Genomic DNA, 11,795 nt, shown 5'->3' on the forward strand with positions numbered 1-11,795 from the left:
AGGATTCAGGCACCCTCCCCTTAACGGCTAGCTTTTGAGGGTGAGTTCTACCCGGGTCCAAACAAACGTAGAAGCCAATAAACGTAGAAAGAAGCAAAGCCTTCCAAAGAAGAGAAACAAAAAGGGTACAATATACAATCATGTTAGGAAAATTAAAAAGGGTGAAATTGCTGAAAAGGGAGATGAAAATGGCTTTTCTCATTTTATTAAGATTTATAATACCAAGCCTACACACTACTCTTAATTAATTTCTGTAGGCGATAGGAGAGAGGGTAGAAATATAACCTCTTATAGTGGATAGGAGAGAAGGTAGAAATATAGCCTTAATCATCCTCTTTTGTTCACCATCAAGCATATCGTTTGGTCAACCTAACCTTCAACCCATTTTTCATGTGAAGAACTATAGCAGTTTTAGGAGACTCAATGTGGCCTTGTACGACATGAACATGAAAATTATAGAGCAAAGCAGCAACAACTGACTTCATTTGAGTGAAAGCCACTTCTTTACCCAAACAAGTCCTTGGCCTTACATTGAATGCAAAAAACTTGTAAGATGGCTCAAACCTCATCTTCCCTTTCGGAGAAATCCATCTCTCTGGCTTGAATTCTAAGCAATCTTTGCCTCAAATGACCTCTATCCTTCCCATTGCATATAAGGAGATTAAGATCTTCATACTCGAACGAACCGTTTCGCCGCAAGGTCTCACATACATCGCCACTCATGCTGTGGGAGAAGACTAATGTTCATTCTAATGACAGATGATACTGGTACCAACTCTCTTTAGGCATGGATGTTAGATAAGATGTACGGAGATAGGTATCAAGGTTGTCTTATATTGGATAAACATTAGTCTTTTACGCCTCTCTAAGAGACGTTGAATTCTAGTGTTCATTCCATTGACAGATGACACTGATATCAACTCTTCTAAGGACTTGGATGTTTAGATAAACGTTTTCTTGGGGATATCTGTTCCTATTTCACATGATTTTTGCTCAAAATTATTCAAAATTAATAAATAAGGCATAAGAGACCGAGTGCTTGCACTCGGGAGGATGGGGTGCTCTTCGGACAAGGCTCCTAACTCTAGGCTCAACATGCGTAAGCAACACATGTTCGTCCCTATATGCAAACAAATGGACAATGCAATATATAGAGGGGGTAAGGCTGACACCTGGCCGGATGCATAATAACTTGCATACCGTGAGTTCCCTCGAGTATACGAATTATGTCTGTTTTACACACGAAGTGTCCGGGTGTTGAGTATACTACTAGTGTGGTGGCTCTAGAAGGCGGGTATAGCCTTCACGGCACTCGTGAGGATGGGGTGCTCTTCGAACAAGGCTCCTAACTCTAGGCTCAACATGCGTAAGCAACACGTGTTCGTCCCTATATGCAAACAAATGGACAATGCAATATATAAAGGGGGTAAGGCTGACACCTGGCTGGATGCATAATTACTTGCATACCGTGAGTTCCCTCGAGTATACGAATTATGTCTGTTTTACACACGAAGTGTCCGGGTGTTGAGTATACTACTAGTGTGGCAGCTCTAGAAGGCGGGTATAGCCCTCATGGCACTCGGGAGGATGAGGTGCTCTTCGGACAAGGCTCCTAACTCTAGGCTCAACATGCCTAAGCAACACGTGTTCGTCCCTATATGCAAACAAATGGACAATGCAATATATAGAGGGGGTAAGGCTGACACTTGGCCGGATGCATAATTACTTGCATACCGTGAGTTCCTTGAGTATACGAATTGTCCGTTTTACACACGAAGTGTCCGGGTATCGAGTATACTACTAGTGTGGTGGCTCTAGAAGGCGGGTATAGCCCTCACGGCTCATACTCATAGTATCCCGAATATGTCATCTGATAGCACATCTACAACAAATCACAGCAAGAAAGTAACCAGCAAACAGGATAATATATGCAGGGATGAGAGTGGTATGTGGGCCCTTGTTTTATTACGCACCTATTTGGTGCCCCTGGCTTCTAATGATAAAGTTCCCATTTGAAATGATTTTGGCTCAAATTTCTTCAAAGTTAATAAAAAATGGCATTTTAACAGAGTTAGACAGTGTTTCAAGAACTCCCCAGCAGAGTCGCCAGCCTGTGAACCCAAATTATATCTCTGAATTTTATCCATTGAACATAGCATTTGTTTTTGGTTCCATGGATGACTCTGAGTTATTTTAGGTACGTCTTGGTTCCGGGTTAGTCCCCGAATCAAGAGGTATCTCACATACTTCGCCACTCATGCTGTGAGAGGCACTCTTTTGAGAGTTCCTTGGTAGAGCTCTCCTTCACATGTGGAGATCCTAGAGGCCGCTAGAGGCTCGTCCTTCACCAATTTCGGGATCGGGGGTCCATAGGCTGGCGACTCTGAGTTATTTTAGATACGTCTTGGTTCCATGCTAGTCCCCGAATCAAAAGGTATCTCACATACATCGCCACTCATGCTGTGAGAGGCACTTTTTCGAGAGTTCCTTGCTAGAGCTCTCCTTCACATGTGGAGATCTTAGAGGCCGTTGGGGGTTCGTCCTTCACCAATTTCGAGATCGGGGGTCCACATAAGGACGAACTTCCGGCCGCAAAACGCCTTTGTGTTCGAAGGGAACGGGCGGATAAAGCCGTAGAGATTCACACAAGGCTGCATGTAGATAAACCAACCTACCAAGCTCTTCACTATCAAACACCCTTGGTTTATTCTCTACACACCCATCTAGTTCTTTTGTCAAACTAGTCTTCAATTCTCCTAAAATCTTGGTTTCCACCGTTGGGTTCTTAGAAATCAACCAAAAGAACCAAGTAATTAAGAGCTGCACTTGTGGTGTCTATCCCTACAAGCATGAAATTTAGTGTGGTGTCCCTAAGAAATGTGTCATATTTTGAACTCGAAGTTTCATTTTCCATTTTTGGAATCCATGTAAGATGTTAATAGATCAGTAGGATCAATAGCCTCCTCTTCCTCTGCATCATCCATGGCTTTTGCAAACGGAATTGTCGAAAATCCGACCGAGAGGCAACCAGGGTCCATGCCGAAAACCAAGTTGCAGGTGCTATCAAACATCAACCTTTGCAACACTTCTTGCTAGTCCACAGCTTCTCCTCTTTGTGCTATGTGCTCAAGAGCTGGAATATATAAGCCCCTTCTCAATCTTTTCTTTGCTACTCTTCACTATGAATCGACGAAATCTTTGATGGTTGATGAGTGTGTCAGTGTGTGAGCCATTTTCCTCTGAATTCTCCATGAATCCGAATCCGAATTGAAGATCCCATCTCCGAGAATATCGAAAAATTTCAAGAAATCTGAACCCTTCGGGAAATTAGTGAAGTGGGTGCTAACAATGTGGTTAATATTAGCTGGATCACATGTTACTAAGATCTTCATGCGAGCAAACCATGGGCCATGGAACACAAAAGTGCACCCACTTTCTCTAAGAAGCTCAACGCCCCAATCATGGAGACGGTGACCATTGAGAAGAAGAGAAGGGAACATTCCAAGGATAGGCCACTTCATAATAATATGGTGTTTGCCACTCAAAGCATGTAAGAAGAAGAAACAAGAAATGGATATAAGGATTTCTGGGTAGCTCTTGAGGAAGCTCCATAAGCCCATAAACCATGATTCAGAGCTCATTGTTTTAGTTGGGATCTGAAAGAAAGTTATGGGACTGAGCTCAAGATCATGAGTGTCTTTTATCTTAATTTTTCTTGTTTCAGGGAGCATTCATTGATGGATGTAGTTTATAGCTGTAACCTGTATCCAAAAGTGTAATTGATGCAAATATATTTTGTGCTTTCCAACTTCATTTATATATTTTTTTTTTCCCGCCAAACCAGCTTTTCCAATCAAAAAATAAAATAAATAAACCACCTTTTGTTGGAAGACCTTATAATGTAGTTAGGGAAATGATTTCTGCCTCCAATGTTTTGATAAACATGCGCTCCAAATTTCTGTCGTGTAGTATTTAAGGACTTTTAAGAGCATTTTGAGAACCGTAATATTCCTCTGACAGCCTTTTAAATACTACACGACAAAAGAAGGAGTGCATGTTTATCAAAATATTGGAGCCCAGAAATCATTTCCTTACATTTAAGGCAAAATACCAATTAATTACAAAAAATAGCTTCAATGACAGTTGGATGGCACTTTCAAATCAAATTACCCCACTAGGTGCCGTATTGTCAAAAGACAATTTTGTCCTTCTTATTTTTTACTATTTACATTTTTCTTTTCGTTTCCTCTCCAATTTTGCCCTTCTTTTCTTCTCCTTTGCCACCAGTCCCTGACGTTCCATTCGGGGAGGCATCGTCATCTTCTGTCCCTTTTTTGTTCTTGTTTTTCTTGAGAACTCTGAGACTATATGAATACTCATCCATTTCTTAAGAGAAAAAGAAGAAGTGTTGAAGAACACAACAAAAGGAAGAAGAAGAAGAATAAGATAAATAGCAAGAGGAATGAGACAATGCAAAGAAAAAAAAAAAGAGGAGAGAAGAGGAAGGAGAGGGAGATGACTTCTCCTCCTGTCTTATCAAGTTTACTATACAATGTAAAGCTGAAAAATCTTATTGCTTGTGGCAGATTCAGACGGTGCATAAGGGTAGTTCGGTTTTTTTTTGGGTACGGCAAACAAAACTTGTCACTAAGTTGAAATCAACTCTAAATGGTCATTTCAGAATCTTTTCAAATTTAAATGGTAAATTTCTCAATATTTAACGTGGGATTTGTTAGAGACCACTGCGGAAGGCATTTTGAGGAAAGGTTGTTGCATGAGATGAGAGTGCAGCCACCTCCTGTGAATTAAATGTATAAGACAAAATCTGAGCATACATGGCTGCTCATGCAACAGCCGTTTCTGTGATGGTCCTTCGCAAATCCCATTAGTAATATATCGAAAAGTACACGTATAAAATATTTCATAGTTATAAGGAACTATATCTTTATAGGGATTTGTTAGCGTCCACAGCAAAAGGTTCAAATCCAATCTTTATGTTGTATTCAATAGTTAGAGGAAACTATATAAAAAAGAGAGAAAGCATTGCATTTATAATGTTATAAGTAACCTTGGGACCACCCAATTTTTCCTAGTATAAATAAATTAATAAATGTTCAAATGATTTTGAAGTTGAATATCATCATTTTCAAACAGAAGTATAATATTTGTAGAAATTACCAAATTAATAGCTTGCAAAAAGTCCTAATTTTTAGACAATTAGACACATTTGTTTACCTATTTGGCCTGATTTCTTGTTGATTTTTTGGATGTTCTTTCGATTTTTCACTTTCTTTCAATTTGTTCAAAAAGTTGAAAAAAATCAACAAAAAGCTATGGTGAATCAGAGAAAATCGGTTCAAACCAAGAAAAAATTGGGTCAAACTGAAAAAAATCAGGTCGAGCCCAAAAAATTGATCTTTACCCAAATTTTGGACGGTTTGACCCAAATGCTTGACGGTTCGATCCCATTTTCCTCCTATTTTTTCGATCCTTGCCAAATTTTTACAAATGTGTTGATTTTTTATTTTTTTTTCCTGGATCACCTCGATTTTTTTACCATATTTTTTCTTCTTCGACCTCATTTTTTTTTTCTTTCAAATGATTGCCGCCCAACCAAGCACTACTTACCACTCTTCCGCTAATCTTCTATACATCTTCCATGGTTGTCTACTTCCCTTTGACTTCTTCTTCTACTAATCTCCGAGGCACATTTGAGCAACCAAATAGAGCAATCGAGATGATAAATCAGAAAATAAATTTGAGAAAGGTGAGATGGGCAAAATAGTCTTTGGACCGTACGACAACTACCCTGGGTCAATGGAGTTGACATTACTACCCATCCGTAAATTCAGACTCTTTTTGGTATTACTTGATATTTTTCTCTATATAAATAGTACATAGAAATTTATATGTATAAAATATGGGAATTGCTAGTATCCATCGCAAAAGGCATTTCACAGGTGGTCTGTTGCATGTCAAAGCAGCCACCTTGTGAATGAAGACAAAATCTGTTAAAAAGTGAGCATGTGTGGCTGCTCTTACATGCAACAGAACATCAGTGAAATGCCCTTTCCGATGGACGCTAGCAAATCCCATAAAATATTAGATAGCTATAAGCAACTATATATTTTTAGAGGAATGGTAGAATGAAGGGCGTCCTTGCAAAAATCAGCTACAAGGGCGCTTAATTTGGTCGGTTTCAGCAAAGTGCGCCTATGATGGCGCAGAAAAATACGGAAACGGTTTGCCATGAACGCACTTTGCTAAAACCAACCAATAGGAGTGCCCTTGCAACTGATTTTTGCAAGGGCGCCCTTCATTCTATCATTCCTCATATTTTTATTGTATTCAATAGGCAGATTTATATTGCATTCAATAGTTAGATAAAACTATAAAAAAGGAAGCATTACATTTATAAGGCTTTAAATAACCTTGGGACCACTCAAATTTTCCTAGTAAATTAATAAACGCGCAAATGGTTTTGAAGTTAAATATCATTATCTTCATATAGAACTATAGAAGTATAATATTTGTAGAAATTACTTAGTTAATAGCTTCCAAAAAGGCCTTGCAACAATATCATTTGCAAAGAGGAAGCTGTTTAGATAGGCATTGGAATGTCTTGTATCAAGTGGCCTTGCACAGGTGACGGGACTGCATTGGATGCACTGACACGGTGGGTATTTGAACTTTTCTCACTTGTTTTTCAGTCGGTAGAGAAACGAGAGAGACGTGTTAAGGAGTATTTTGTGAGTTCTATATAGAAAAGTGTTGGAAATTTTAAAGAATTTGAAAAGCCAAAAGTGATTTTTGCCTTGTCTTTAAAATTTAGAGGAAAAGATTCAAATTTTGGTTTCCCTCTTATTTCAAAAGCTAGTGACTTTTGAGTGTTTTTTTTAAATGAAAAGATTCTTTTTAATGCCCAAAATGGTTTCCATTTTACCCCATTAATTGCAAAATGGTTATGATAATAACACCTATTAAAGTTGCAAAACTGTTTCATCTCCAACGGTCACAAATATGAATGTTGGAAGAGAAACGTTCAAGGCTCTTAATGGTGGCTTTTCTCAACATTAATACCCATTATTGGTGGCTCTTTCCAATAGACACTTTGTGGTCTATAAAAAGGAGAAGAATACGGTTTGGGTAAGGCTAAGAGTTTTTGGGGTCTACGTTTGGGGTGGCTTTTGCCAGCAGAAAAAGAAAGAGGTTTACACAGAAAATGGGTTATGTTTTCTGGTTTTGCTTCATCTCCTTCTGTTCCTTCCGTGTCTGAGCACAGTTCTAAGGTGGTTCTGGGTGGACCAGTCAGCGAGTGCACGTGGACTGGAGCCAATTTTGGATGTTTTATCTTGGAGCATCGGTTCGCGGATCCCGGTTGCACCGGTAGAGGGCGGATACGATTCTTAAGGAAAGTGACCAGTGGCATGACTCAGCCTTCTTCTTCTTAATCGGGTTTCCCATAAACGTTTTTCCATCAAAAGAGATAAGTGCAATCTGTTTTCCATGTTTTATTTCAATTATAGTTTAATTTACAATACATGGATTTTTGGCTTCGACTTGCACTGTTTTGAGGTCGAGTAACATGTTTTCGTTTCAAGTAACGTGTTTTGGGTTCAACTAAGCCATATATCATTTTTCCATTATTTGTTTATAAGATCTGTAGAAATCTCATCCGTCTATTTTATCCAACTCTTAAGAATCATATTTGGGCTTCTTAAGATATGGATTCTATCCAACAAACTTAAGAATCGTAGTATTTCATATTTACTACTTCTCTTATAAGGGTCAAAATTGTTACTGATCTATGATTTATGGCTTTCTAAAAAAAACCCAATTTTAGTGCAAACAAAGTCAAAAGATATGTTCAGATTTCTCAAAAGAAAATAGAACATTTTAATGATTTTTAGCCTCATATTATGATGTTGATTGTTGATCTATTTATGTTTGCTCTTAAAAAACATGAACAGTTCCATAATTAGTTTTAAATATAGTTTTGGAATTGCACATGCTTGGTTGAAATTCATATGATGATATTTTCATCATTTGGTTAAAACTTTTTAAATGTTTGGAACTAAAATTAATGGATCACATGGATGGGGTGGGAAACACCTTGTTTTTAAATTGGTGTAAAAACCCATCTCTTATTTGGTTTGGCAAATTAAAAGGTTGAGTACCTTAGCACTCAATATTGTTATTGGCACCCAAACTAGTAGATTATACTTGTTTGGCTTTGATGATGGATTTCCTTATTGTATCTTTATACAATTGCCTCAACATGTTAAATTTCTGTTTTAAGAAATTTTATTGGTTTGTTGATAAAAGAAAAGGGAATTCATGGTTGATCATCATATGGGCTTGATATTTGGACCGTTTGTGGTGGCTCATAAAATCAGTAGCCTATGTTTTGATATCAACACCCATTTACCTAGTTAAATATTTTGACACTTATTTGTTTTGATAATGGTACATGGTTAGAAAATGATGCTTGTCAAGTGTTTGCTAAAACGCCTTTAAGAGATAAGCTTGTCTTGTTGAATGCTTGTAAATGAATCTAATGGAAATATAAGTAATGATTCATTTTCAATGAGAAAAAATCTGCATTACTTGAATGGGAATGCTAATAGTTCATACACTATTAAAGTTTAAAGTTCTTGTTCTTGTTAAGGAACTTGGTGTACTGCCATCATGTATTAGAAATGATGTTTTATATGTACTATGGCATGGGAACTCTAAGAGCCAAATTGGGTTTGGCATTACCTTAACTAGTTTATTCCATCTAAAGAAGAATTGATGAAATTCATCAATATAATGCATGTTAAAATGTCATTCTAATTTTCTGTATTTTTTTTGAAAAATAAGTAGATTTGGCATATTGGAACAAAATTTGAACAATATATGCATTATGTGCCTATTATATACATATTCTGCAGGTTGCAGAAAGTAAGTCCATAAGAATACTTATATAAAGATTGGATAATTGAATGTAATTGCGTATGAGTATCGTATGGACATGACTCTAAATTCTTGAATGGGAGGCTAACCATAATTTTTGGAGTATGGCGGCTTAAAATGTAAATGCCATGTACTCACTTATGGCTTGTTGCTCAAAAGGTACATGTGTACATCAAATTGGGATGGGTATTACCTGGTAACTCAGAATTAAGAGGTAATTGTTCAAATTGTGGGGGCCTTGCTGTTCAAGAAGGCTAGGTTATGCTAATTGGATCTCTAATTAAGAGAATCCAGGTATACCAGTGGGTACTTATCCATCTTAAGTGGTGGAGCGATTTCATGAAAATCGGTTACACAAATGTGTTGTAAAAGTCCTACTATATGATAGTAAGATTATAATAACCTTATCCCTAGCAGGAGGTGGAGCCAAATGGCAGAAGTTATGTTTTTGTGGCAGATGGGCTGTTATGGCCAAGACTGGTTCCCTCGATAGTGACTGCCAAAAATGCTTTAGCCAAGGCCAAATGTAAGATCTTAAATGGCAAAAGGGCATGTTTGCCTAAGGCATAAGTTGGTAAAGCATATGAGGGACAGTAACACTTGACCTTGTAAATGCGGAGAGGAGTTTGTAGATCCTCTGGTAGAGCCACATAAAGTGATGTATAAGGCATCAGAAATGAATGGGGTTAAAGCCCAAGGCATTAACCATTGGTGATGGACACCCAACCTATGTGAAAGGAGATCCCTAGAATTATGTTCAATGGGTACTAACAAGTCACCGGATGGTTTGTTAACACTATCACCCTCTACTCCTAGATGCCAAATGTTGAAGGATAGTGTTCACTGCAAATGCGGTAGGATGAGTTTGAGACTCTTAATCAGTTCATAACCTGAATTGGGTGGTGTGTTACTTGCGGTGCACACTTGATGACTGACCTAAATGAATGTGGAGGTGTGGCCGCTTCCTATGAGAATTTAACGGGTAATTCTCTAGAACATTCATGAGAACCAAGAGGGGAACAAAGCCAAAATGTTCCAATACTGTGAATGACACTAAGGAATCGAAGGTAGGGTGTGGGTAACAGGTTAGCCAGTTACACCTACGAGGAAAGGTTAAAGGAGTCTAACTCTACCTGTACTCGGTAACGTAATCTGTTTATCCTAAATATCGGTTGAAGTCCAAAAGACACCGGTATGAATCCACTCTATTTTTCTAATATGCTCAGATGCTTCTGTTTCGAATTGTAACTCTATTTTGAATCTTGTGGGGGATTGTTGGAAATTTTAAAGAATTTGAAAAGCCAAAAGTGATTTTTGCCTTGTCTTTAAAATTTAGAGGAAAAGATTCAAATTTTGGTTTCCCTCTTATTTCAAAAGCTAGTGACTTTTGAGTGTTTTTTTTAAATGAAAAGATTCTTTTTAATGCCCAAAACGGTTTCCATTTTACCCAATTAATTGCTAAATGGTTATGATAATAACACCTATTAAAGTTGCAAAACCATTTCATCTCCAACGGTCACAAATATGAATGTTGGAAGAGAAACGTTCAAGGCTCTTAATGGTGGCTTTTCTCAACATTAATACCCATTATTGGTGGCTCTTTCCAATAGACACTTTGTGGTCTATGAAAAGGAGAAGAGAATATGGTTTGGGTAAGGCTAAGAGTTTTTGGGGTCTACGTTTGGGGTGGCTTTTGCCACCAGAAAAAGAAAGAGGTTTACACAGAAAAAGCGTTATGTTTTCTGGTTTTGCTTCATCTCCTTCTGTTCCTTCCGTGTCTGAGCACAGTTCTAAGGTGGTTCTAGGTGGACCAGTCAGCGAGTGCACGTGGACTGGAGCCAACTTTGGATGTTTTATCTTGGAGCATCGGTTCGCGGATCACGGTTACACCGGTAGGGGGCGGATACGATTCTTAAGGAGAGTGACCAGTGGCACGACTCAGCCTTCTTCTTCTTAATCCGGTTTCCCATAAACGTTTTTTCATCAAAAGAGATAAGTGCAATCTATTTTTCATGTTTTATTTCAATTATGGTTTAATTTACATTACATACATTTTTGGCTTCGACTTGCATTGTTTTGAGGCCGAGTAACAGGTTTTCATTTCAAGTAACGTGTTTTGGGTTCAACTAAGTCATATATCATTCTTTCATTATTTGTTTATAAGATCTGTAGAAATCTGATCCGTCTATTTTATCCAACAGTCTTAATAATCATATTTGGGCTTCTTAAGATATGGATTCTATCCAACAAAAAGTCGCTCTCTTTCGTATAAAAACACAGCAAGTCCCTCTTTGAATCCATGTGAGGGTAGCTTTCTATTGGCTTCGAGTTGAAGAAAGAGTGGAAGTATGAAAACCGATGAAAGCAGGTAAATTCGGTTCTTGATATTCATTAAGGCCATGTACATGTTTGGCAGCCATGTAAATTTTTTTTCACCGAATATTAATTCATCCAATGGTGGGATAGGGGCAAAGAGAGTGGGAGGGAGAAAAATGAGAGGACAAGAGTGACTGAGTGAGGAGAGGGTGAGGAGGGGCTCAAAAAAAGGGTAAATAAAAACTGGGAAATGTTATCAACACAACCATATTTGCATAGACCCACCTGTCTTTTCTTCTTTAATTGGCCCTGAGAGCTTTTTGGGAAATGTAATAACCTTTTGACAGCTCTTTAAATACTAAAAGACATGATGGTTTGTGAAAATATCAAAATATGGTTGTGCCGATATTATTTCCCTAAAAACTCTACTCACAATAAAGTTTGGAGATGACATTTTCACTCCCCCTGCATTACGCGCACGCTTTCCTTATAATGTGATTTGACGTCAAAAAGTGTTAAAGTTG

At 37.9% G+C, this 11,795-nt stretch overlaps 1 pseudogene; it reads right to left on the reverse strand.

Annotated features, from left to right (window-relative positions):
• Nucleotides 1–347: 347 nt before the first annotated feature.
• LOC143852243 (alkane hydroxylase MAH1-like) lies at nucleotides 348–3,620 on the reverse strand (annotated as a pseudogene).
• Between the last annotated feature and the right edge of the window lie 8,175 nt (nucleotides 3,621–11,795).

This window comes from Tasmannia lanceolata, unplaced genomic scaffold, assembly GCF_043159265.1.
Source record: "Tasmannia lanceolata isolate RefF3 unplaced genomic scaffold, GAP_Taslan_0.1 ptg000019l, whole genome shotgun sequence".
NCBI classification, from domain to species: Eukaryota; Viridiplantae; Streptophyta; class Magnoliopsida; order Canellales; family Winteraceae; genus Tasmannia; species Tasmannia lanceolata.